General features: G+C 44.6%; 1 long non-coding RNA gene across 1 annotated transcript in view; it reads left to right on the top strand.

Annotated features, from left to right (window-relative positions):
- The window catches only part of LOC102133593 (uncharacterized), a 72,969-nt gene that overhangs the window by 36,183 nt on the left and 9,323 nt on the right, over window positions 1–27,463 (top strand). Inside the window, exons 2-3 of the long non-coding RNA XR_010581738.1 lie at window positions 24,930–25,057; window positions 25,550–25,613. This is a non-coding gene — a long non-coding RNA (uncharacterized lncRNA). The remainder of the gene's footprint in view (window positions 1–24,929; window positions 25,058–25,549; window positions 25,614–27,463) is intronic.

Consider the following 27,463-nt stretch of genomic DNA (forward strand, 5'->3'; position numbering starts at 1 on the left):
CCCTGGGGTTTGTTGAGCTCCTGGGCCCCTGCAGTGACCACAAAGGCCCAGGTCCTTGCTTTCTCATCATGGCAGCCAAGGTAACAACAGTAGAGGAAGCGGAGGCACCATAGCAGCCCCATGGGGCACAGCTTGTGAGCTATGGGCAACCCCACCTCCCTGTGGGCTTCTGTCCCAGAGGGCAGGGTCTTCCTGTAGGTACCTATCTCTGAACAATACTGCCTTCCTGGTTTTGCTCCAGCAGCCCTTCCAAAACATTCATACCCAATCACTTGCATTAAACTTCCTTTGTTGAAATACCCAGGGTGGTTTCTGTTTCCTGACAGGACACTGACTGATACTACTTTTAGTGGCTTATCTCACTGCATTCTCATAGAAGCCTGGGAGAGATGAGCTATTAAAACTATACTTCCTATTCACAGATGAGGTAACTGAGGCTAAGAGATGCTAAGTGGCTTGCCCCAGGTCATACAGCTATGTGGTAGCAGAGTGGGGACATAAATCAGGTCCGTCTGATGGCTAAATCCATGCATTTAACTCTGCCCCTCAAGAACGCCTCTGCTCCCTGCCCCTGGGTGAGTTTATCAGGGCCTTTTGGGTATTCAGGGATGGGAGCTTCCTGCCTGTGCTGTGTGAGACTGGCTTGCGTGGGACCTCTTCAGAATGCCCTTTCTCCAGGGTCCTTGTTTTCTGCCTCTGACCCTGAGCCTCATCAGTCATTTCCTTCATAAAAAATGTTATAGGGACTGGTCCCTCTTTAAACAGCAAAAATAGCACAGGGCATGGCACTTGTTGGCAGGAGAAGCCAGGAGATTACTTCAAGTGAGGGTTGCAGGGAGGAGGAGGAGGAGGATGAACAGGCTTAGGGTTATTACACAGCTGACAGGGGCCCCTGTTCTGTCAGGGCAACACTGAGGGCCCTGGGCCCTGGCTGGGATGGGGTGAGCCGAGGGCCAGGATGGAAGGAGCTGGTTCATAGATACAGTTTAGAATGGTGCTGGGCTGGGAGTACTCAATGTGGTTAAAGAAAGAAAGGGCCATGAGGCATTTGGTGCTGCAGGAGACACCAGGCTCAGGGAACGCCTGGGCCAAAAGGGCTGAGGCAGTACATATTTGCACTGGGAGGGAAGAGCTGGGAAGCCAGCACAGACACACTGTGGCGGGTTCCAGGGGGTAGAAAGAGACAGTGCAGGCTCTGGGCTTTGAACAGCCTCTGGAGGAAGGGGTAAGATAAGAAGCGGCTGTACGGGAGGGAACACACACCTAAGCAGGAGAAAGCACAATTGGAGGTATCTTCAAACTAAATTCTAAACTCCCAGGATAAATCCTACAAAATTTCCTGTCTCCCTGTTAAATGTCTGAGGCATCTGAGAGCCTACAGGTGCCATTCAGCATTGAAGCTTCCTCTCTAGGAGACAAATCCAAGGAATAATTTGGCATTCTCTGTATTAGTCCATTTTCAAGCTGCTGATAAAGATATACCCAAGACTGCGCAATTTACAAAAGAAAGAAGTTTAATGAACTTACAGTTCCACATGGCTGGGGAGGCCTCACAACCGTGGCAGAAGGCAAAAGGGATCAAGTCACATCTTACATGGATGGCAGCAGGCAAAAAGAGAGCTTGTGCATGGAGACTCCCGTTTTTAAAACCATCAGATCTCGTGAGACTTATTCACTATCATAAGAACAACATGGGAAAGATACGCCCCAAAGATTCAATTACTTCCCACCAGGTTCCTCCCATGACATGGGGGAATTGTGGGAGTTACAATTCAAGATGAGATTTGGGTGGGGACTCAGCCAAACCATATCATTCTCCTTATTCTTTCCAGCCTTTCTCCATCTCTCCATAAGCTCTGTCCACCTTGCCCAGCACCCCTGACCCAGACCTCAGGACTCCATCTGTACTGTGACTCAGTAAGGAAGCTCCTTTACATCAGAACCTTGCTAAAGGAACCTCCCTCACACCCAAGTCCATGTCTCCTATTCCTCTAGGTTCCTGCCATTGGACCGGATAGCTATTTTGATAAATGCTCTTGAATTTAGGATATCAATGGCTTATTATAACTTAAAATGTTCCCCTTCCAAAAAGCATTTGTATTTTAATACAAACCTTCAGCACTTCATTCAAAGGAGGAATGTGGAATTTCAAATGTCATTGACATGAAATTTATATCAGTTAAGAATGCCTTTGGCTGTAACAGAAAGCCATACTACAGTGGCTTAAAGAAGTAAAGGTGTTTATGATAGACACACATTCATACTCACAGCCACACCTACGCAAATTGTTGATTCGTCTCTCCAGGGCTTATGTGGCAGCTCTATTCCATCACTACAGGCCAAACTTCCCTCTCTCTTCCTGCTTCATCCCCATGGTTGCAAGAAGATCACATGAAGTATTGCAACCACGATGGGGCAAAGAGGATGAAAAAGGTGGAAGACACAGAGACTACCTCCTCAGTGACTTCTGCTGACATCTCATCGGCTAGAACTGAGTCACATAGCCAACCCCTAGCTGCAAGGGAGCCTGTGGAAGAGAGCTTTTAATTTTTATTTATTTAAAATAATTTGGCATGGTGACATGCAAAATCAAAAAGGAGGTTCTACTAGTAAGTGGAAAGGAGAATGGATGGGGAATTGGCAATAACAGTGTCTGCCATAAACAGCAGCATGCTAGGGCTGAAAGGACCTCAGAGAACATGTTGTCCCACCCGATTCCTCTATGGAAAAGGTGCAGAGGGAAGTGCTGAGAAGGGAAGGGAAGGACCTGTGTGAAACCACACCAGTCTCTGCCTCTCAGCCCACTGCCCACTCCGTCACCCCACGTCTCATCTCCTAGAGCCAAGAGGTGTGCTTTAAAGCAAGGAAGAAGAGGTCCCCCTTTCTCCGGTGGCCACCCACACTACCCATTGCAGAAAGCCCCCCTGCTGTCCTCTGGTACAGTTAGAATGGCTTTGGTTTTTTACATGTTTTCTTTGCCATTTTAACCATTTCTAAGTTTAGAATTCAGTGGCATTGACTGCGTCTACAATGTACTTCTTGTGCAATCATTGCCACTATTCTGTATTTTGCTTTTCATTGCTAATGTAATGTTGGGTTTTCCAGATGTAGGGTTCAGAGATGGAGATTGGAAATAAAGGCAGTGAAATGTTTAATTCATTCAAAAACCCAAAGAGCTTTTACTATTGGATGTGTCTAACAGTTTAGAAAGACATGTAGTTCCTTCCTGGGAACATGTGGTTTCTGATCTGGATTATTTATCCCCCTCCAATAAATGTTATGTGTAACTCTCTTGCACAGAAATCTGGTATCAGGGCCAAGCTGCCCCATCTTTTATTCAAGGGCATCAGTATCAATCCCCTTGTGTTTGTACTCAGATTCTACAAATAAATTATTTTATTTGAATGTTCTGGGGGCCATTTTGTGATTTGGGGCAGATGAACATACCTCTGGATTCCTAATCCCCATGAATTGGGCCATGACCAGAAAATGATGAGAAATTTGGGGGAGGTAAAGACAGTTTCCAGCCCACAAACAACCTTCCACTCTTGGAAAAATTCCTCTGAGTCTCACGGGTGGAAAATGGAGTCCTGTAACTTCAGTAGACGGTAAGACTCTGGAGAGAGACAACTGGTGCAATTTCCATCTCTTGAAACATTTAAAATGTATCTGATCAAAGGAGGAGAAAATTAACCACAGTGTAGGAAACTGGCAGGGGGACGGACCAGATGACCTAATTTGCCTTTCCCATTACTAATTTCAGTAGGAGTCGTCTCTGGGAATTCCACGCTGAAATTCCAAGGCAAGAGCTCCACAATGGGAATTTGTGGCTTCGGAAAATGACACTCTGGAGCCCTGATTTTCGAAGCCTCTGCTGTTGCATCCTTCGGGGTTTAGCGTCAAACTAAATTCTTCTCAGATAGACACACGAGGCCTCATTCTTATCTACATAATAACTTTGGAGAAATTTTCCCTTTGGGTTTCAAAGGATGTGATTTAGGCCTACGAAAGTTGGGGCTATGCAATGAATTTATTACTTGCTGAAATAAAAATCAACACAAATATGTCTTTGCCTTAATAATAATAATAAAAAAGAACCCACACCACTTAGTTGCTTTACCAATCTCTGGATTCAATTAATTTTTAACATGGAAGTAAAGTCCCTTTTATTTTTTTTCTCCTTTCAAGCCAGACATTTATTTTTAACAAGGGATGAAATCATCTGAGAACAAAACGGGACATCTGTTACTTTATATCTGTTTATTTTAAGTACTTAAATCTGAGTTTGATTTCACACAATTTTGACATTGTTGCTTCATTAATAATCCTTACGTAATTGCGACCTCAGAGTGAGCACTGCGATTGCAGCATTCACTTCTCATTAGCGCAGAGTCTCATAGGAAAGCCAGAGTCACCCTGGGATGGGAGAGGCTTCCACGTTCAAAGCTGGTCCAAACGCTGACCCCAGCAATAGCAGGAAATCACCGCAAAAGGCTCAAGGAGAAGGCCTCCGATGGAGCCCCAACATGAGAAAATGAGGGCATGTAGTCTGCCGTTCATGTTTGCATGGTCCCATTTTGCAGAAGTTGTTGGACGGGCAACCTAGTGGCAGCAGTTGTTGCAAGCAAAAAGATTGCATACGAAACACACAGAACTAACACTTACGTATGTGTACTCAACAGTGTGTTGGACCATAGGTACCACTTCATCTACCAAGTCAACCAACCTGCCTTCCAAAAGCCCTGGGATGCAGAGTGGTAAGCAGGTAGGAAGTATGAGAGAGCTGCAGAGCCTCACAGAGAGGGGCTCTCTGGCCACAGTGTGGCTGGCAGATGGGTGTGGCCTGGAACCTGGGGCTGAGAATGGAGAAGTGGGGCTCAGAGATAGGAATTTGAAATAAGGGCAGTAGAATGTTTAATTCATTCAATTCATTTGCAGAACAGGTACTTCATGAGTCCTATGCCAAGCACTGGATATACGTGGTAAACAGCTGATACTTCTGTTTATGAAAGTTAAGAGATTAGGGAGCTATGAGAATGACAAGGGGTCTATTTGAGATTTAGGTGTCATAGAAGGACACTCAGAGATAAAATTTAAGCTGACACTAGAAGGATGGGAATGAGCTAGAAACAGGAAGAGGAAGGGAGAGAGAATTCAAGCCAGAGGAAACAGCCTAATGGAAAGCCTGGAAGGGGAAAGAGATTGGCACGTTGGAGAGACAGAAAGGGGGCCAGTGTGGCTGGAGTACAGTGAAAGGCAGAGCAGGAGAGGAGGAGGAAGATGGTGGAGATGAAGATGGGAGTCATGCCTGGTTTTACAGGCCAAGGTGAGGCATTTGGATTTAACTGTATACACAAGGGAACTTGTAGTTGTTAATAGGCAAGTGAAATTATTGGGTTTATGCCTTCATGCTGGCCATAGAGGGGGTGAATTACAAGGAGCAAGAGTCAAAGCAGGGAGGTGAACTTCGTAGGCTGCTGCTGTGGTGTAGATATGGGTCACAGTGGATATGGTGGGAAGAGGGCAGGCAGTCTTTAGGGTAAGATCAGCAGGGAATGCTGATGGACCGGATGTGGCAGTGAGGAGGAGTCATGGCGCCAGCCAGAAACCTCTGTGGCTGGTGGCACCTTCTGCCTGAGTATTGCTCATGCCCACTGGGGTTGTTCTGACCACTTGGCCCAGCAGGCTGTGCGCTACTTATTTTGCACTACTGGCCAGGATCCCACACCTGCCAAGCAGGAGCCACATACAGAGTGGCGAGGGGTGTGTGGGCAAGCAAGCATGGCGTCCAGCCACTGTTCACAGCTAGACACACTGGCTGTTGCGGCAGGGCAGGCAACTCCAGGTGCCGGCTCTGTGCAAGGTTGCAGCTGGACCAGATATACTATATGTGGCTTCCTCTGAGGCCACACATTTCCGGATGAGGGGAATGTAGTGCTGCCTGGAAGCATGGAGATGCCAGGAACCACAGAAACCTAAAAAGGTGTCACAGCCCTGGCTTGGGGAGCCCCTAGGTCTGGGCTCCCAAAGGGCTAGAGCTCTTCTCTCCTTGTTGTCTGCAACATGGTGAGCAGGGTGTGGGGAGCAGGGGCGTGTTTCAGCCCTGTTTGTGTTACAGCTCTCTTAGTTTCACCATTTGGTGGGTTCTGAGTCCTATTCTGTGTCCAAGAAGAATGAGGGACGTGGACAACTGGAGGGTTTGCAAGGCAGAGAAGAGCTTTATTGAGCAGCAGAACAGTCCTCAGGAGACCCAAAGTGGGTAGCTCCTTCCTGCAGGCAGGTTGTCCCTGTGAGTGTACAGCTCTTAGAGGTGAGGAGACTTGAAGTGGGTAGCTCCCTCCCACAGGCAGGTCACCCCAATGTCTGTGCAGCCCTCAGTAGAGAGGAGACCTGGGGTGGGTAGCTCCTATCCTCAGGCAGGTCACCCCATGATCTGCAACCCTCAATGGAGTGGAGACCTGGAGTGGGTTCCTATTCATAGGCAGGTCATTCTGTCCTCTGCCCGAGTCTGGCTGAGTCTGGGGTTTTTATGAGCTTCCAAGGGGAGAATGTGTGTGCTGACTGATCCATGGGTGGCCATAGGTGGGCCCAGAAAAAGCACCAAAAATTCTCACTCTAGTCCACAGAACTGGCAGCCTGGCCCTGGCTTGAAGGTGGGACCTCAACAGGGGCCTACCCCTTTCCACCCAAGAGCCTGTCTGCCTCCTGCTGCCATCCATATGTCATCTACGGTGTCCATGGTTCCCAGGCTGTTCGTGGCAAGAGGTGCCTGCAGGCCCACAGCAAGCTGTCCTCAGCCTCCTCTTGGCCTCCCTCCCATGCTCTTTGGTGCCTAAAGTTCAGAGAGGGCCAAGGCAGCAGAGGGCTGGCATGTTAGCACTGCCCCAAGCACGTGCACACCAGACCGGGTCGTGATAGTGCCTGGGCTGAGCCACAACTTTGCTGTGAAATCAGAGCAGGTGCTGTGAGTGGGGAAAGGCCAGGCAGCAGGAGCAGACACTTTGAGCCTGCAGGGACAGAGGGGTTTCCCTGGTCCCCAAGAACACAGGGATGCCCGGGTCTGCAGCCATGGCTGGGTGGCTGCAGCTACACCTGGGAGGGTGGGGCTTCCACCCCTCCAACTTGAGAGGGGGTAGGACTCCCGCCAGCTCCATGGAGTGCACTGCCCCAGCCATGAGTGGCCCACTGCAATTGTTGTCATTTCAGCAGCCACTGCACACAGGCTGCCACTGCCATCAGAAAGATGAGGGACCAGGACTATTGCACAGGCTTCTGAGTCAAACATCTCGGTGAACAGTGGTCCTATTTGTCAAGATGGGAAAGGTGGGATAGGGTAGGCAGGGAACTAGGTTGTTGGGGTAGGTTTGGGGATGAGAAACAAAATATTCCATTTAGGACATGTTGGCACTGAGATGTCAAATTGGCAGGCAAATATTTGAGTCCAGAGTTCTTAAACAGGTCTGGCTTGCAGATATAAAACTGGAGTTGTTGACAAGTAGATGGTTTTTAAAACCATGGCAATGAATGATGTTACCTGGATTTTGAATACAAGTGAATAAGTATTGTGCTGGCTAGAGGTCCTCCAGGGAAGGAAGAAAGGTGTCATATTTACTTCACAATATGTTTTGGAACGTTTCAAAGTAAATTATGGACATGATGTTTCACCCCTAATTTCTTTAGTGCACATATTCACAAAATAAGGACATCTTCCTACTTAAGCACAATCCTGGAAATGACATCTAGGTTCATCAACTCAGTGCCAACTCTTGCCCTGGGCTCAGCAGTGTCCATTTATATTTTTCTTTTAATAATCACAACAGCTCTATGAAGAAGGTATGACTGGCCCACTCTATCAACAAGGACCCAATGGCTCAGATAGCGTTTGTGACTTATCCAAGGCCAGGTAACTAGAGATGTGTGCAGCCGAGATTCAAAACCAAGTCTGGCCGTAGAGCTTTCCCTCAGTCATTAGCTGCACACAGTGGCCTAGAAACTCATCTGCATGGACGGCATATGATCTTTCTCCCCCTGGGGACCCATCCTTGACCTGGCATCTTTGTCTTGGGAAACTGTCTTTTCCTTGGAGCATTTGACAGACCCCACAATTTCCATTTTTTTCCCCCAAGTTCAGAAGGCTGTACTTTGATTCAGGCCAGGCCTAGCCTACTGCCCTGAAGGCATTAGGAATCTGGTTGCCCAATGATCACAGATTTTTTTTTTTTTGAGACAGGATCTTCCTTTGTCACCCAGGCTGGAATGCAGTGGTGCAATCAAGGCTTGCTGCAGCCTTGACCTTTCAGGCTTAAGTAGTCCTCCCACCTTAACCTCCGAGTAGCTGGGACTACCTGCATGCACCACCACACCTGGCTAATTTTTCTTTTTTTGGGTAGAGATGGTGTCTCACTATGTTGCCAGGGCTGGTCTCACACTCCTGGGCTCCAGTGATCCTCCCATCTTGACCTCCCAAAGTGCTGGAATTATAGGCCTGAGTTACGGCACTTGGCCTTGATCACAGATTTTGAAAAGCCAGCTTTAATTCCTTCTTGAGTTGCCCACAGCAGTCAAGGGATGGCAGGGTGAGCAATAGCCTTTCCCTAAAGCTTGGCAAGGGCATAGAGGTACAGTGAGTGGTTCTGATGGTGGTGACAGGATGGGGCAGGATGCATTACCACTGTGTATGCTATAGTCATATCAATGCCTCCCCCTCCCAGGCCTACCCTCCAGAGGAAAGCCTGGGGTTGTGTCCCTGAGGGACTGCCCCAGCTTCCTGCGAGCCATGACAGGGAGGCTAGCGGATGGGTGGAGTTGACTCAAGTATACTGCCAGTTCTGATCTCCCTAGGAACGGTGTCCTTAGCTCGCCCCCACCATCCTTCTTATTGTAGATTATGTAGACTTCAGGTGTAGGGAGGCCTGTATCACTCAAAGGAGGGTGTATGTGCACCAGAGTGCTCATGGTGGCCTCTGCACCACTCTCCAGCCCTTACCCTATTTTATTTTTCTTCATACCATTTATCAGCATCTGCTGGAAACATGTTTGCTTACTATCTGTCCCTACTAGAATTTAAGCTTCCTGAGCAAAAACTTTTACTAGTTTGGCTCAGAATTCATTCTCAGCACCAAAAAGAGTGCCTGGCACATAGTAGGCACTTAATACAGGGTTGCTGAATTAATGATTTTATCAATCATGTAGAGTCATAGACATATCCAAGTAATGACCCAGTAGATTCAAAATAGTCCATAGCCGACTTGTGTCCACTTGCACCTCACCCTGCAAAGCTTCAAAACACTTTCCTGTCTCGCAAATATCAACAGTCAAAAGAATGAGAAAAAAAAAAAGGAAGGAAGGAAAGTGCTAGTGGAGAGTACAGGCAACACCAGAGCCAACCAAAGGGAGCCTCATTCAGAGCAAAGTGGAGAACCCAGGCGGGTTTTGAAGGCCTCCAGGTGGGCCACAGGAAGGTTGCAGTACTCCAAAGCCAGAAAATTCAAGGAGCTGTAGCTTTTGATCATCAACTTATTCCAGGCTGGCTTAGAGGTCTGGGGAGGACATTCAGGTGCTCTGAAATACAGCGATAATCAAGAGAAAGAGGGAGTCTTAAATTGAGGATGGAGAGCAATATACTCAGGTTAATGGAAGCACTAGCAATATTAAATGAAATTGCTCTACCACTTCTTCATAAGGCAGCACTGGGGAGCCCGCTCTTTGCATAAGCAGGGAGGGTCCTGGGATTTAGCAGGAGGGCGGAGGGGCTGGGGAATCAGTCATGCAGCAACCATTACGGTTCATGGGCGCCCAGCTCGCAACCCCTCGGCGCACCTGCCGCATATTTACTCAGGCCCACGCAGGAGCCAGGCAAATTTGGGCAGGATTTCAAGGGAGCCTGGAGCCAGGGGAGCCTGCTTTAGTCCAATTAAATGAAGCAGTATCAGGTGGAAAGTAATTCTGAGTATTCACCATTATAGGGAGTTTTGTGTTTAAGCCCCTCGATGGACTTTCTTTTAATGAAGAGCTAAATGCGCGGTCTGGAAGTGGGCAGGAGGAATTGCTCCAACTAGCAGAGCTGAATCTCTCCCTGAGGAAGGCACACAAGGGCAGGCAGAGTTTCCTAAGGGCTACATCTTGTGGCCCCCACTAGATACTCCAACCTGGATCCCGGGACACCTTTATGGACATGTTACTTCCATTTTGTAAAGATAATCGGGAAACCTCACCAGGCCTGGGGCGCTAAGAACCGGATTTGAATCATCACAGGCGGATCCAACGCACTTAAATCTTTGGGGATCTTCTTCCTGCTTCCTGCCTGCCTGTCTTCCTTCCCCAGTGTTGGTCTTCCGAGGCAGTGGAAGCCAAAGAAGTGAAGATGAGCTAATAGGGTTGCAGAGAATCAAGAGTCTTATATAACTGTCTTAGGGAAAAACAAGCCCACTAGTGTAGGTAATAAATGAAAGACGAGGAGAGTGCAATTCATGAATTCGAATAGCACAAAGAGGATGAGCTGCTTTTAAACTGTTGATGATACCAGAGAAATCTCTCCATCAGTGGACATTTACAGAGGACTTCAGGTGTGCCAAGCACCTGAGGAGACAGTCAGAGGGGGTACCATCCAGAGAAGCACAAAACAGGATTTTGGCCCTCAAACAGCTCATGATGACAATTCCCTGAAGATATCTATAGAGCTAAGGAGACAAAGCATAATTTCGTGAAATGAAATAACCATGTATAATATAACCAAACCATACCCAGACCCTTATTTCAAGCCCTAATTTTTGTTGCCTGCAACAGTACTCCAGGCATATCTGAGTGTCCAGTTCTGCTCACCATTCCCATGACTTTTTAGATGTAGACGTCAAGGATGGGGCAGCCAGAGCTAAAGGCCCCAGTATTGGAGTATTGTTGGCCAGATCTTTATTATCACTATACACCAGTGATTCTAAAAAAAAGTCAGTGATAAAATATGCCTCCCCTACCTCCCAAAATCCTCTGGTGGATAATGTTAAGCAACTGTTGAAAATTTCTATAGTGTGTTATTTACATATGTGTACATTTTTATTGTTTATAATTTAATAAACATTGTATTCCACGTGGAAGTTAATTGATAAATTCTCATCTACATGGTCTTCAATACAGATAGACACAGATATTTATCTTCCTTTTGAGAGTAAATTTGTGCAGGTACAGATTGTTGGGGTTCACTTTGGGTGCAGTATTTGCAGGGAGTCCAGGTTTATGCCTTCCACTACTGTGATAGAACATATCCCTGCTTTTAAACAACAGATTTTCTTATTATTATTATACTTTAAGTCCTGGGATGCACGTGCAGAATGTGCAGTTTTGTTACATAGGTATACACGTGCCAGAGTGGTTTGCTGCACCCATCAACCCATCACCTACATTAAGTACTTCTCGAAATGTTATCCCTCCCCTAGCCCCCTACCCCCTGACAGGCCCCTGTGTGTGATGTTCCCTCCTTTGTGTCCATGTGTTCTCATTGTTCAACTCCCACTTGTGAGTGAGAACATGCAGTGTTTGGTTTTCTGTTCTTGTGTTAGTTTGCTGAGAATGATGGTTTCCAGCTTCATCCATGTCCCTGCAAAGGACATGAACTCATCTTTTTTTATGGCTGCATAGTATTCCATGGTGCATATGTGCCACATTTTCTTTATCCAGTCTATTATTAATAGATACTTGGATTGGTTCCAAGTCTTTTGTGAATAGTGCCGCAATAAACATAGGTGTGCAGGTGTCTTTATAGAAGAATTATTTATAATCCTTTGGGTATATACCGAGTAACAGGATTGCTGGATCAAATGGTATTTCTAGTTCTAGATCCTTGAGGAGTCACCACACTGTGTTCCACAATGGTTGAACTAATTTACACTCCCACCAACAGTGTAAAAGCTTTCCTATTTCTCCACATCCTCTCTGGCATATGTTGTTTCCTGACTTTTTAATGACAGCCATTCTAACTGGTGTGAGATGGTATCTCACTGTGGTTTTGATTTGCATTTCTCTAATGACCAGTGATGATCATTTTTTCATATGTCTCTTGGCTACATAAATGTCTTCTTTTGAGAAGTGTCTGTTCATATCCTTTGCCCGCTTTTTGATGGGGTTTTTTTTCTTGTAAATTTGTTTAAGTTCTTTGTAGATTCTGGATATTAGCCCTTTGTCAGATGAGTAGATTGCAAAAATTTTCTCCCATTCTGTAGGTTGCCTGTTCACTCTGCTGATAGTTTCTTTTGCTGTGCAGAAGCTCTTTAGTTTAATTAGACCCCATTTGTCAGTTTTGCCTTTTGTTGCCATTGCTTTTGGTGTTTTAGACATGAAGTCTTTGCCATGCCTATGTCCTGAATGGTATTGCCCAGGTTTTCTTCTAGGATTTTTATGGTCCTAGGTCTTATGTTTAAGTCGTTGATCCATCTTGAGTTGATTTTTGTATAAGGTGTAAGGAAGGGGTCCAGATTCAGTTTTCTGCATATGGCTAGCCAGTTTTCCCAACACTATTTATTAAATAGGGAATCTTTTCCCCATTGCTTGTTTGTGTCAGGTTTGTCAAAGATCAGATGGTTGTTAGATGTGTGGTGTTGTTTCTGAAGCCTCTGTTTGGTTTCATTGGTCTATATATCTGTTTTGGTACCAGTACCATGCTGTTTTGGTTACCGCAGCCTTGTAGTATAGTTCAAAGTCAGATAGCATGATGCCTCTAGCTTTGTTCTTCTTGCCCAGGATTGTCTTGGTTATGTGGGCTCTGTTTTGGTTCCATATGAAGTTTAAAGTAGTTTTTTCCAATTCTGTGATGAAAGGCAGTGGTAACTTGATAGGGATAGCATTGAATCTATAAATTACTTTAGGCAGTATGGCCATTTTCATGATATTGATTATTCCTATCCATGAGCATGGAATGTTTTTCCATTTGTTTGTATCCTTTCTTATTTCCTTGGGCAGTGGTTTGTAGTTCTCCTTGAAAAGGTCCTTCACATCCCTTGTAAGTTGTATTCCTAGGTATTTTATTCTCTTAGTAGCAATTGTGAATGGGAGTTCACTCATGATTTGGCTCTCTGTTTGTCTGTTGTTGGTGTATAGGAATGCTTGTGATTTTTTGCACATTGATTTTGTATCCTGAGACTTTGCTAAAGTTGCTTATCAGCTTAAGGAGATTTTGGACTGAGACAATGGGGTTTTCTAAATATACAATCATGTCATCTGTAAACAGATACAATTTGACTTCCTCTCTTTCTATTTGAATCCCCTTTATTGCTTTCTCTTGCCTGATTGCCCTGGCCAGAACTTTCAGTACTATGTTGAATAGGAGTGATAAGAGAGGGCATCCTTGTCTTGTGCCAGTTTTCAAAGGGAATGCTTCAAGTTTTTGCCCATTCAGTATGATATTGGCTGTGGGTTTGTCATAAATAGCTCTTATTTTGAGATACATTTCATTATACCTAGTTTGTTGAGTTTTTAGCATGAAGGGGTGTTGAATTTTGTCAAAGGGCTTTTCTGCATTTATTGAGATAATTATGTGGTTTTTGTCATTGGTTCTGTTTATGTGATGGATTATGTTTATTGATTTGTGTATGTTGAATCAACCTTGCATCCCAGGGATGAAGCCGACTTGATTGTGGTGGATAAGCTTTTTGCTGTGCTTCTGGATTCTGTTTACCAGTATTTTATTGAGGATTTTCACATCAATGTTCATCAGGGATATTGGCCTGAAATTTTCTTTTTTTGTTGTGTCTCTGCCAGGATTTGGTATCAGGATGATGCTGGCCTCATAAAATGAGTTAGAGAGGCGTCACTCTTTTTCTATTGTTTGGACTATTTTCAGAAGGAATGGCACCAGCTCCTCTTTGTACCTCTAGTAGAATTTGGCTGTGAATCCATCTGGTCTTGGGCTTTTTTTTGGTTGGTAGGCTATTAATTACTGTCTTAATTTCAGAACTTGTTATTGGTTTATTCAGGGATTTGGTTTCTTCCTGGTTTAGACTTGGGAGGGTGTATGTGTCCAGGAATATATCCATTTCTTCTATATTTTCTAGTTTATTTGGATAGAGGTGTTTATAGTATTCTCTGATGGTAATTTGTATTTCTGTGGGATCTTTGGTGATATTCCCTATATCATTTTTTGTTGTGTCTATTTGATTCTTCTCTCTTTTCTTCTTTATTAGTCTGGCTAGCGGTCTATTTTGTTGATCTTTTCAAAAAAGCAGCTCCTGGATTCACTGATTTCTGAAGGGTTTTTTGTGTATCTGTGTCCTTCAGTTCTGCTCTGATCTTAGTTATTTCTTGTCTTCTGCTAGATTTTGAATTCGTTTGCTGTTACTTCTCTAGTTCTTTTAATATTGTTGTTAGGGTGTCAATTTTAGATCTTTCCTGCTTTCTCTCATGGGTATTTAGTGCTATAAATTTCCCTCTAAACACTGCTTTAACTGTGTCCCAGAGATTCTGGTATGTTGTGTCTTCTTCATTCTCACTGGTTTCAAAAAACATCTTTATTTCTGCCTTCATTTTGTTATTTACCCAGTAGTCATTCAGGAGCAGGTTGTTCAGTTTCCATATAGTTGTGCAGTTTTGAGTGAGTTTCTTAATCCTGAGCTCTAATTTGATTGCACTGTGGTTTGAGAAACTTTGTTATGATTTCTGTTCTCTTGCATTTGCTGAGAAGTGTTTTACTTCCAATTATGTGGTCAATTTGAGAATAAGTGTGATGAGATGCTGAAAAGAATGTATATTCTGTTGATTTGGGATGGAGAGTACTATAGATGTCAGTTAGGTCTGCTTGGTCCAGAGCTGAGTTCAAGTCCTGAATATCCTTGTTAATTTTCTGTCTCGTTGATCTGTCTAATATTGACAGTGGGGTGTTAAAGTCTCCCACTATTATTGTGTGGCAGTCTAAGTCTTTTTGTAGGTCTCCAAGAACTTGCTTTATGAATCTGGGTGCTCCTGTATTGGGTACATACATATTTAGGATAGTTAGCTCTTCTTGCTGCATTGATCCCTTTGCCATTATGTTATGTACTTCTTTGCCTCTTTTGATCTTTGTTGGTTTAAAGTCTGTTTTATCAGAGATTAGAATTGCAACTGCTGCTTTTTTTTTCTTTCTTTCTTTCTTTTTTTTTTTTTTTTGGCTTTCCATTTGCATGGTAAATATTGCTCCATCCCTTTATTTTGAGCCTTTGTGTGTCTTCCCACATGAGATGGGTCTCCTGAATACAGCACACTGTTGGGTCTTGACTCTATCCAATTTGCCAGTCTGGGTCTTTTAATTGGGGGTATTTAGCCTGTTTACATTTAAGGTTAATATTGTTATGTGTGAATTTGATCCTGTCATTGTGACGCTAGCTGGTTGTTTTGCCTGTTAGTTGATGCAGTTTCTTCAGAGTCTTGATGTTCTTTACAATTTGGTATGTTTTTGCAGTGGCTGATACTGGTTGTTCCTTTCCATGTTTAGTGCTTCCTTCAGGAGCTCTTGTAAGGCAGGACTGGTGGTGATAAAATCTCTCAGCATTTGCTTGTCTGTAAAGGATTTTATTTCTTTATTGCTTATGAAGCTTCCTTTGGCTGGATATGAAATTCTGGGTTGAAAATCCTTTTCCTTAAGAATGTTGAATATTGGCCCCCACTCTGTTCTGGCTTGTAGGGTATTTGCCAAGAGATCCACTGTTAGTCTGATGGGCTTCCCTTTGTAGGTAACCCGACCTTTCTCTCTGGCTTCCCTTAACATTTTTTCCTTCATTTCAACCTTGGTGAATCTGATGATTATGTATCTTAGGGTTGCTCTTCTCGAGGAGTATCTTTGTGGCATTCTCTGTATTTCCTGAATTTGAATGTTGGCCTGTCTTGTTGGGTTGGGGAAGTTCTCCTGAATAATATCCTGAAGAGTGTTTTCCAACGTGGTTCCATTTACCTCGTCACTTTCAGGCACACCAATCAAACGTAAATTTGGTCTTTTCACATAGTCCCATATTTCTTAGAGGCTTTTTCATTCTTTTTAATTTTTTCTCTAATCTTGTCTTCTCTCTTTATTTCATTAAGTTGATCTTCAATCTCTGATATCCTTTTTTTCTGGTTGATCAGTTTGGCTACTAATACTTGTGTATGCTTCATGAGGTTCTTGTGCTGTGTTTTTCAGCTCCATCGGGTTATTTATGTGCTTCTCTAAACTGGTTATTCTAGTTAGCAATTCCTCTAACCTTTTATCAACATTCTTAGCTTCCTTGCGTTGGGTTAGAACATGCTCCTTTAGCTTGAAGGAGTTTATTATTACCCACCTTCTGAAGCCTACTTCTGTCATTTCATCAAACTCATTCTCCATCCAGTTTTGTTCCCTCACTGGTGAGGAGTTGTGATCCCTTGAAGTAGAAGAGGCATTCTGGTTTTTGGAATTTTCAGCCTTTTTGCGGTGGTTTCTCCTCATCCTTGTGGATTTATCTGCCTTTGGTCTTTGATGTTGGTGACCTTTGGGTGGGGTCTTTGAGTGGGCATGCTATTTCTTTCTGTTAGCTTTCCTTCTGACAGGGCTCTCTGCTGCCAGTCTGCTGGAGTTTGCTGGAGGTCCACTCCTGACCCTGTTTGACTGGGTATCACGAACGGAGGCTATAGAACAGCAAAGATTGCTGTCTCATCTTTCCTCTGGAAGCTTCATCCCAGAGGGGCACCTGCCAGATGCCAGCCAGAGCTCTCCTATATGTCTGTTGGCCCCTACTGGGGGGTGTCTCCCAGTCAGGATACACGGGGTCAGGGACCCACTTGAAGAGGCAGACTAATCCTTAGCAGAGCTCAAATACTGTGCTGGGAGATCTGCTGCTCTCTTCAGAGCGGTCAGGCAGGGACGTTTAAGTCTGCTGAAGCTGCACCTACAACCGCCCCTTCTCCCAGGTGCTCTGTCCCAGGGAGATGGGGGTTTTATCTATATGTCCCTGACTAGGGCTGCTGCCTTTTTTTCAGAGATGCCCTGCCCAGAGAAGAGAAATCTGTCAGTCTGGCCACAGCAGCCTTGCTGAGCTGCAGTGGGCTCCACCCAGTTCGAACTTCCCAGCGGCTTTGTTTAGACCATGAGCATGAAACTGCCTACTCAAGCTTCAGCAATGGCAGACGCCCACTCCCCCCACCAAACTCGAGCATCCCAGGTGAATCTCAGACTGCTGCTGTGCCAGCAGCGAGAATTTCAAGTCAGTAGATCTTAGTTTGCTGGGCTCCATGGGGGTGGGACCTGCAGAGCCAGGCCACTTGGCTCCCTGGCTTCAGCACCCCTTTCCAGTGGAGTGAATGGTTCTGTCTCGCTGGTGTTCCAGGTACCACTAGGGTATGGAAAAAAAGAACTCCTGAAGCTAGTTTGGTGTCTGCCCAAATGGCCGCCCCGTTTTGTGCTTGAAACCCACAGTCCTTGTAGGGTAGGCACCTAAGGGAATCTCCTGGTTTGTGGGTTGCGAAGACAGTTGCGAAGTGCAGTTACTGTGCCGGAATTCCTTGGACTCAGTCCCTCATGGCTTCCCTTGGGTAGGGGAGAAAATTCCCTGACCCCTTGCACTTCCTGGGTGAGGCCACGCCCCAGCCTGCTTTGGCTTGCCCTCCATGGGCTGCACCCACTGTCCAACCAGTCCCAGTGAGATGAACCGGGTACCTCAGCTGGAAATGCAGGAATTACTCGCCTTCTGTGTTGATCTCTCTGGGAGCTGTAGACCAGAGCTATTCCTACTGGGCCATCTTGCCAGCCTTAACAACAGATTTTTTTTTTTTTTTTTTCTTTAAAGTGATGGTATGTGATTGTAAGGATGAAAAAACAAAACTTAGGTTATATCAATGTTGTCATTTTATGTGACCTCTTGGAGTTTTTGTGTTTGAAATTCAAGACAGTGAAATAGGGCAAACTGTGAGATGTAATGTTTTTGTTTAATAAATATAAATTTTAGTACATGCATGAAATATTTTGCTGACTTTGACTAGTATCTTTAAGGTTGATATTTCTCCTTTTAAAATTGCTAATTGTTTTAAAACTAAATAACAAAAATTTTATCATCGAATGCTACATGCCGATTCCTAAAAATTAATGTGATATAGGTGAGGGTGTTAAACAATGACATGCTCCCAGTGTAAAATATATTAGGACATCCCTGCTTTCTAGAAATTCCAGAACTTGTCCTGGAAGAATTCAGACCTGAATTCATGACCTGGATGTGGCTTGGGTTGGTGGAGTTATCTTTTTCACATGCCATGGCAATTCAGGTCCCTCTATAATCCCACGTCCCCCTACCTTTCTCCTTCCTGTTCCACGAGACTTTCCACTCGGGACTAGAGTTCTCCTACCTCATATTCCACAAAGAGAATTTTGAAAAACCGATTTCACTGTTTTCTTCTTGTAAGCCTGCTACTTGTTTTACCCTCTTTCCACTTCCTGATTTCTTTACGGCCCCACCTTAGTTCTTTGATATCTCGAAAGGAAGCCTAAAGAGATAGGGTGCTCTTGGAGAATACGGATCAGTAGATTTGAAGGAATTGCCCTTCCCTGCCCCCAAATTAGAAACTGATCAAAACAATTGCTTAAGAAGTGAACTTGTTAAAGGACTGAAAGGGGGGATTTATCAGAAGTATTAAAAGAAGACATGTGGGACTGATTTCCAGAATAGGGAAGCATTATTTCCCTGGAAATAATCCAGGGAAAACATAGAACTGGGAAGTTCAATGTTTTGCAAGAAAAGGGAACAAATCTTAAGAGAAAAAGCCTCACTATGTACAAGACAACAGGACAATGAGAAATTAACATGGCATGTTTCTGAAAAACTGAGTTTGCCAAACAAACTCCAGCTCTTTGCATACTTCAGTTTCAGGAGTTTCAGAATTAGCAAATATGGTGGCTTTAAACTGCTTCACATATCTTCCTTTCTTTGTTGGATTTCATGTGAAGACTAGAATAGGGTTTGCAACAGTGAGAAATGGAAAGACCCTCAAATACGTGGCACAGCCCCAAACGCAGAAAAGAGGTTTTCAGCAAAGTACTAAAAGGATCTCTCTTTGGCCAGGGTTGTTTTGTTGATGTTCTAGAAGGAGAATCAAATAGCATAGTACTGGATGTGGGAGTCCAGGTTTAAGAATCATCCATGTGATCAGGACCTGAGAGAATTAGCAGAGCCTGTGATCAATATACATCTAGCTCTGCACACATAGGCAGCGGAGTGTGTGAACTCGACCAGAGCGGACATGGGGAAGTAGGGTCCTCTGAGCCCAGCTGGCAGGGTGCCACCCTTTCAGGCGCTGACAAAGAGAAGAGTGCGTTCAGAAGAGACTCCCAGGACAGAGGAGTCTGGCGAAAAGTTGGAGGCTGTTAAACCAGAAAAAGAGAAGCTTCAGGGATCACACAACTGACTTCTTCGTGTGTCTAAAGCATTGATTTGCAGACAAGAGACTGTTAGGGTTTGAATCCCCCCCTCCTTATATCCCCAGATTTGTATGTTGAAGAAAGCACAAAGGAAGAGCATTCTAACAGTTCAGATGGTCTGAGTGTGGGCTGAGCTGCCTTTTGGTGTAGTGTGCTTTGTAGTATTGAGGATGTGTAAGTGGAGATGATGAGATGACCAGTTTCTGGAGCTATTATAGGGAAAATTCCCGCAAGCCGGGGATGGATAATCTCCAAGATTTCCTTCAATTATAAAATTCTATGCTTCTAACTCCAAAAGTATTTGGAAACAAAAAATTACCTGAAGATTTTAAATTAGGAATTGTTCTGTTTTTAGAAAGGACAGAATCTAAACAAGCATTAAAAAAGAACCAGTAAAATGTAATTCTACACAAGAAAAGGTGCAAATTTTTGTTTTGTTTTGTTTTTTGAGATAGAGTTTCACTCTGTTGGCCAGGCTGGAGTGCAGTGGCACAATCTCTGCCTCCTGGGCTCAAGCAATTGTCCTGCCTCAGCCTCCCGAGTAAACTGGGATTACAGGCGTGCACCACCACACCTGGATAATTTTTGTATTTTTAGTAGAGATGGGGTTTCACCACATTGGCTAGGCTGGTCTCAAACTCCTGACCTTGGGTAATCCGCCCACCTTGGCCTCCCAAAGTGTTGGGATTACAGGCGTGAGCCACTGCACCCGACCAAAAAGTGCAAGTTTTCTTTTACACTTATCCTAAGATCTACTCTCTTAGCAAAATTTTAGGTATACAGCACAATACTGTTAACTCTAGGGACCACACTGTGTAGTAGCTCTCCAGGACTTATGTGTGTCACATAACTTCATGCCCTTTGTCCAACTTCTCCTCATTTTTTCCCTCCCTCTTACCCTGGCAACCACCATTCTACTTTCTGCTTGAGTTTGACCATTTTAGATTCCTAACATAAGTGAGACCATGTAGTATTTGTCCTTCCGTGTTGGGCTTTTTTTGACTTAGCACAGCGGACTCCAGGTTCATCTATGCTATCAAAAAGGGCAGGGGCCAGGTGCAGTGGCTCATGCCTGTAATCTCAGCACTTTGGGAGGCCACAGCAGGCAGATCATGAGGTCAGGAGTTTGAGACCAGCCTGGCCAACATGGTGAAACCTCGTCTCTACTAAAAATACAAAAATTAGCCAGGTGGGGTGGGCATCTGTAGTCCCAGCTACTCAGGAGGCTGAGACAGGAGAATTGCTTGAACCCAGGAGGCGGAGGGGTGAGCCAAGATCACATCACTGCACTCCAGCCTGGGTGACAGAGCAAGACTCCATCTCAAAAAAAAAAAAAAAAAAAAAAGGCAGGATTTCCTTCTTTTTAAGGCTGAGTAGTATTTCGTGATATGTATACACCACATTTTCTTTATTCAGTTGTTGATGAACATTCAGGTTGCTTCCATGTCTTGGCTGTTGTGAATAATGCTGTCGTGGACACTGGAATGCAGATATCTCTTTGATATCCTGATACTCAATTCCTCTGGAAAAGGGCAAGAATTAACAGGGAAAATATTTCAAGAACCCAGTGGGCAGGAAGTACAAGAAGAACAATGATGCTGGGAAACACAGGGCATTGAATGATATTAAATACATTTGATACCACATGGCTGCAAAACAGGGTGGTTTACTATGAGCAGTATCTGTAGCTTTAATCCAGGCAGGTTCCTGTCCTGTCACTTAAGAGCTTTGTGTTCTTGGTCCATCTGTGTAACCTGTCTGAACAATAGTTTCCTCATCTGCAAAGTGGGACAATATCACCTGGTTCACAGTGTCAGGAGGATGACATGAGACAATTAATGAAAACTGTGAGACATATGGTAAGCATTCAATAAAGAACTACAAATTTCATTAAGTATTCAATAAAGAACTATGAATTTCATTGTGAAATTAGCGTCTTCAGAGTCAAAACCAAAGGCTTATTACACACACACACACACACACATACACACACACACACACACAGAAAGAGAGAGAAAGAGAGAGAGAAACACAAATGACAAAATAAAAGCTTTAAAGGAAATTTCTTTGTTAAGAGTCCATGATGTAAATAACAATCTTTCCTATGTCAATGTGAAGTTTCATTTGCTTACATTTTATCTACATTAAATAATTAGAAATCATGATTTGCCACATCATTCCACATAGAACCAAGTGGAATGGTAGATTTTGATTTTTTTTTTTTAGTGGGTATCCAGCTCATTTGAAAGTACTGAAGGCAGGCCCATGTTTGAGACCTTTGGTCTGATGTATGGCCTTGGATAAACTTGTGTCATTCTTGGTTTTCTCATCTGCACCTAACTCATCCAGTTGCTGGAATGATGAAACGGGACCAGGCTTGGGCAAAGTGTTAGGTAGATGGCTGATGAGCCTGTTACCATTGCATCCTCGAAGCTTTGGGATGGTGACTGTAGGTACTCGCTGTACCCCAAGGATAAATGCCAGAAATACCATGGAAGCAAGGGTCAATTTATCCTGATAGAGCCAGTCAAAACGAGGAATAATGCATGAAATTAAGGTAGATGAGGCTTTAAGGAAAGGAAAAACTTCTGTTCAGCAGGATCTTTTAGATAATGAAGTGGTCTCTAAGGAAACTTGAAGGCGCTCTACACTGGAAGAAAAACTAAAATGGGCAACCACTCTGCCTACTGAAATATGAGTGATTTCAAAGCTTCTGCCTTCTCTTAGTCTTTGCCGCTTCTCCTTCCTCTTTTAATTTTATGCTTTCCCCAAGGATGTTCCTTGATCCAAATTGCTCTTTATTCGAGGCTGTGATTCATTCCTGGTGTGGTTTAAATTGGCCCATGTTTGTGGTATCTGATGCTAGAGTAGTGTCTTAAAAAGGCAACCGCCATCTTTCCCCCAGGTTCACCCTTGGTGCCTTCCTGTCACCCCACTCCATGTTTGCAGCGGGCCGTCCGCAGCCTGGCCTGGCTCTTCTGCCTCAGTGTCAGCCTCCTCATTAGGCATGCTCTGGAGCTGGCTGGTGTCAGAGCCAGCCGATGCATCAGAATGCAGGGCATGCCTCCGGCTCCTGGGAAGCTGCACATTCCGCATGAAATATGAAGGCAACAGCCAGCCCAGGGGAGACCCAGGTGGATTTAGAGGAAGAGCAGCAAAGGTGGCTGTTGGGGGAGGGCTGTTCTGCAGGGCCAGAGAGATGATGTTGGCACCTATCACATATTTTAAAGGCACCGCTTTGGTCGGGGAGAGGGATGCTGGGAGGGGCACCTGGTGTATGTATCCTCTTGGCTGCTCCTGACACACACTCCCTTGGTACATTCTTTCTGCATATGCTCACGGTATATCTGTGATTATGGTGATGTGCCCTTTTGAGATAGGCAGCCGGCTCACTCCCCGCTGTGCTCATCACTGATTCTTGAGTTTCTCTTTTGGGATAACCTGAAATCATAAAAGCAGTCCATGTGGATTTCAGAGCACCTGACAGTAAGAAACATAATAAAAAGTAATCATTGCCCAGCAAAGCCCTGGGGATGCTTGTCACACACCACCTTGGGTCCACAGAGGTTAAGCGTGCTTAACAGGCAGTGGCCTCAGATGGTTCCAAGGTCTGACATTAAAGCCTGTCCTCGTCTTTGTCCAGAATCCTCTAGTTTCCAGCCAAGGCTCCATGCTGGGGTTCCAGCCAGCCATTCAGAGATGAGGAGAAAACCATTAATCCCCACCATAGGCACTAAGAGATTACTGCATGCCTTAGACATGTCATAGTGTAATTTGCTGTGCACATATGCTTAGAACACTTACCCACTTGTAGTGTGCTTGGTTTATGTGCAGGTCACCAACTTAGCCACTCTATCCATGAAGCAGAAATGCTGTATTATCTGTTTTTATATAACCAGAGGATTGGTACATAGTAGGCACTCAATAAATACTGAGTAAATTATATTTGATGAGACTGCCCTCCCATACCATCACACATCCAAGTCATCAAAAAACAAGTCTACTGGTCCCTCCAAATACAGCAATTTTGGGAGGCCTTTCCTCCCCTAACCTAAATCCACAATGCCCGTTATAGTGTACTGAGGGTGTAATTCCATTTCATATCATTGATTACAGAGTATTACGGAGTATCCCACTTTCTTTTGATCAGGGAACATATATATATATATATATATATACACACACACACACAGGAATATACATATATACGTGATGGAAGTAGTTTGCATTCCTTGTGTGTGAGATGAATGTGAAAGTTTTCTGCAAGAAGCTCCAAAGCAGTGATGTCTTCTGAAAGCCACAGCTGTTTCTGGTTGGCAGTACTGCCTGCTGCATACCTTCTGGAGGTGTCATTCAACAGGCAGGTTCCACACTGAGGCTGCCCTGCTGGCTGGAATGTGAGACAATATGTATGCTTGCTTTACATGTGGAAACTTTCAGTTTATAGAACTGTATTTGGTGACTTTGTTAATTTTATAAAGAAATTGGCTTTTTTTGTGAACTGAGAGGACTCTGTACTTCTGTTGGGTTCTTGATGCAGAGTAGTAGGAAGTAACAGGATTCAACTAAAGTGTTGGCGTTTCACAAGACCGTAAGCTGCCTGGGAGCCGGGCATCGCCTCCCCTGTCCACTGCTGTGTTCCCAGTGGCTAGATCATAGCTGGAACGGAGTAGACGCTAAAACGTTGGGTTGAGTGGAGACTTTGACCTGCACTGTCACTTAGAGAGGGTGTCACTTAAACAGATCTGTCTAGATCTGCACTTTCTGTAGCAGAGAAAGTATAGTGCCTTATCCTCTAGCCAGTAATATGTGCAGGGTTGGGTCCATTAGAATCCTCCCTGGTTTTGATGTACCTATGCCAAGAGACAGAATTTCTCTGTTGGAGTTACTAAGTCGAGAATAGGATGCTAATTCAAAAGAGGAGAGAATTAGGCTATTAGACAAAATGAAAATATGGAGAGAGAAAGAGAGCCAGCAAAGCAGCCAGCCCTACCAGCATCATATGACTTTGTGTGTTCAGCCCCAGCTGAAGCTCTAACCCAGAATGTCTTGGTTATATGAACCAATAAATTACTCATTTATTTATTTGCTAGAGGTAATATAGAAGAAGGTTTTCATCGCTTAAAACTAAAAGCAGTCTGACTGACAGACTTGTTTCATACTATCCCTGTCTACTTTTAAAGCTATTCATTTGCCCCATGCTAACAGCTAATCTTCTCTTTACATTTAATGCATGTGGATCTCCTAAATGTCTATTTTCACGTGGCGGTTATTTTGCCCAGTCCTTTTGCCTGCTTTAAGCAGAACTGTGTTTAAGCCACATACTCAGGGCAGATATATCTGTCTCACAAAAAGACTGTAGAGAGAAGGAATACTTCAAATTTCGGGATAACAGACCTAACAGGTCCCACTGGTGTTGGATCCCCCAGCCCTACAGCACACAGCACCCCCTTGACAGTACACATTAACTCTGTAGTGGACCTTGGTGAGGACACCCTGCTCTGGACTCAGCTCTGCTGTGGCTGCACTCAATTGTTTGTAACTTGTTTTGCAGGAATGGGGCTTGGCCCCCAGCTAGAGGGGAGACGGCTAGTTTTCAGAGAACAAAGGAGAGGGAAGAAGAGAGATGTTCCTTGAACATCTACTATGTGAGAACCACCACCCAGGGCACGGCACCTGCCTGTGAGTTATATAACTTCTCTTGTCCGTAGCTGTGGATGCAAAGGCTCGGAGTAGTTCAGCAGTTGCTTGCACGTGGGCTGAGCTGTTTAAGTGACAGTGCAGGTCTGTCTAAATGCAAGCATCCATGCTTTTTCTACCATCACTAAGTTGTCTCCTGGGGCCATGTTTTGATTTGTTTTGTGCAGTCCAGACTACTCAGCACCATGCTGGCCACACTGTAAGTCCAATGATGACAGCACTGTGTTTATCGCCATTTCATACGAACCTAATGAGGAGGGAATGTTACAGAACACCCCCTCCACGGTGTGAGAGAATTGCTTGACATGGAGATGCACAGAAACAAGAGAAGTTTGGAGTCCAATTTCCTTCCTCTGTGGCCCACCCAGCCTCTGGGGTTGAAAGTGTGGCCAGGGAAAGCGTTTTGTTCCCGTACATGCAGGGGTGCCTCTGGCTGGGTGACAGCCACTGACCCACCTAGTTTTTGTTCTGCAGGTGTTGGAAAGAGGATGCAACCATCCCCAACAGGGAAGGGTGGAAAATGCTGCACTGTGCATGGGTGAATGTGCACATGTGTGTATGTGTGGTCCTGGGAGCAAGGGCCGGGCAGGGACCAGTCTGCAAAACAACATTAAGAAACCGAAACATTTTCCACTGAGAAACAGAATTACTGCCCATGGAATTCTTACCCAGCCTGAGAAGCGAGCAGCAGCCCCTCCTTTTCATTAGTTAAACAAAGAGGGTTATTTTTCAAACGAAAACTTTCAGTGTGGAAAACAATCTAATTCCCGGGGCTTTTTGAGAAGTGAGATTCTCAGCGCTCCAATAAACATGTCTATGTGGATATGAAGCTGCAAAGGCAGTGTGGGTGCCCTGACCAAACCAGAGGGCAGGCCTGGCCAGTGGGGGACATGGGGACTTAGCTTCAGGCCTCTCATAACAATCCCAGGTAGAAAGGCCAACAGAGGGAATGAACCATGGCCTGGAAGATTTGAAGTGTTCTGCGAGAGAAAAAAGGTGAAAACAAAAATATTTTCTGTAAGTCCATTAAATGATCTCCTTTCTTCCTCCAAGTCAGTGAACTCCTTCTGGTTGGAAAATAATCTGCAAACTCAAGCCCTGCTAGGTTCAGTGGGGTGTGTTCTGCCTTATTGAATTCCTGGCCTTCAGAGATCTTTCAAAAAAAAAAAAAAAAACTTTCGCCCACTTATGAACCCATGGGGTGATGTCACAGCTTTCTCTTGAGGGGTTCTCTTCATGAAAGCTCCTGGGTACTTGCATTTGTTTAAGAGTGGGCAAGAATAGGAAGGCAGACTGCCAGGGTTCAAATTTTAGCTCTACCACTTAAAACGTGTGTGTGCTTACTCTCTCTGGACCTCGGCTTGCCCATCTGCAAAGGGGAATAAGAATGGTACCTACATCACAGAGTTTTCCTAAAGATTAAATGAGAACATGCTTACAAAGTGCTTACCACAGTTTCTGGACAAAGGAAGACCTCAATAAAAGTGTGGCCATTATTATGAAGTTAAAGGGACATGGCATATGGTCACAGACCTGAACTTTTAAAATTAATAAATATCATTCTTTGAGGTTTCTACTTTTCCCATCTCACTCATAGAAAGTGTGTTGTTTAAAAAAATAAAAGGAGACACAAAATAGCCTCTCTTCAAATCAGAGCTTCCTTCTCTAATCAGTCCGTGAATGTTTCGGGGAGTGCTCTATTTAACTTGGCTGGCCCCTGGTTTTGCTGTGAGTAATACATTGGGCTTAATTTCAAACTCCACACAGCCAAGATCACTGGATACTTGAGCTTCCCCAAGCTGAGTTGATACAGCTGCTCTGCCCCTGGTCACTGGTGAGTTGTCCCTGTGGATTCCAAAGGGTCTGAATATAAACAGGCCAAGGTGCATGGGCCAGCCGAGATGGTCAAGGACGTGGGTTCCCACTGAGCAGGTGTCCAAGTGAGACAAGACTGAGGAGGCCTGGGGAGCCCTACAGTGTAGTCAGAGGAAACTGAGACAGACAGAGGGTGGCCAGAGATTATGGAGAGAGGGGCCTCGATGACGCCTGGGGAGACCAGTGTTGCTTGGAGCATCCTTGCTCTTACAAAGGCAGCATAGGTGGTTGAAAGAAACCATCCTGATTTTGACATTGCCACAATGATAAATGAAGGGCATGAAAACTCTCCAAATTAGGGTCTCTGAGACCAATTAGGTCAGATGGTGAAGAGATTTGCTTGGAAAAAAATCGAGTATGGCTTTCTTTTAAACAAGGCTTCATTTCAAATGGAACTGAATAAACCAAATTCAATTTAGACATGTTTTTCCCCAGGAACTCAGCTCTGGCACGAAATAAGGCTTGCCTGAGGCCACTTGAGAACCGCAGTCTGTGGGACAGCCCTGTGATGGA

This window comes from Macaca fascicularis, chromosome 15, assembly GCF_037993035.2.
Source record: "Macaca fascicularis isolate 582-1 chromosome 15, T2T-MFA8v1.1".
NCBI classification, from domain to species: Eukaryota; Metazoa; Chordata; class Mammalia; order Primates; family Cercopithecidae; genus Macaca; species Macaca fascicularis.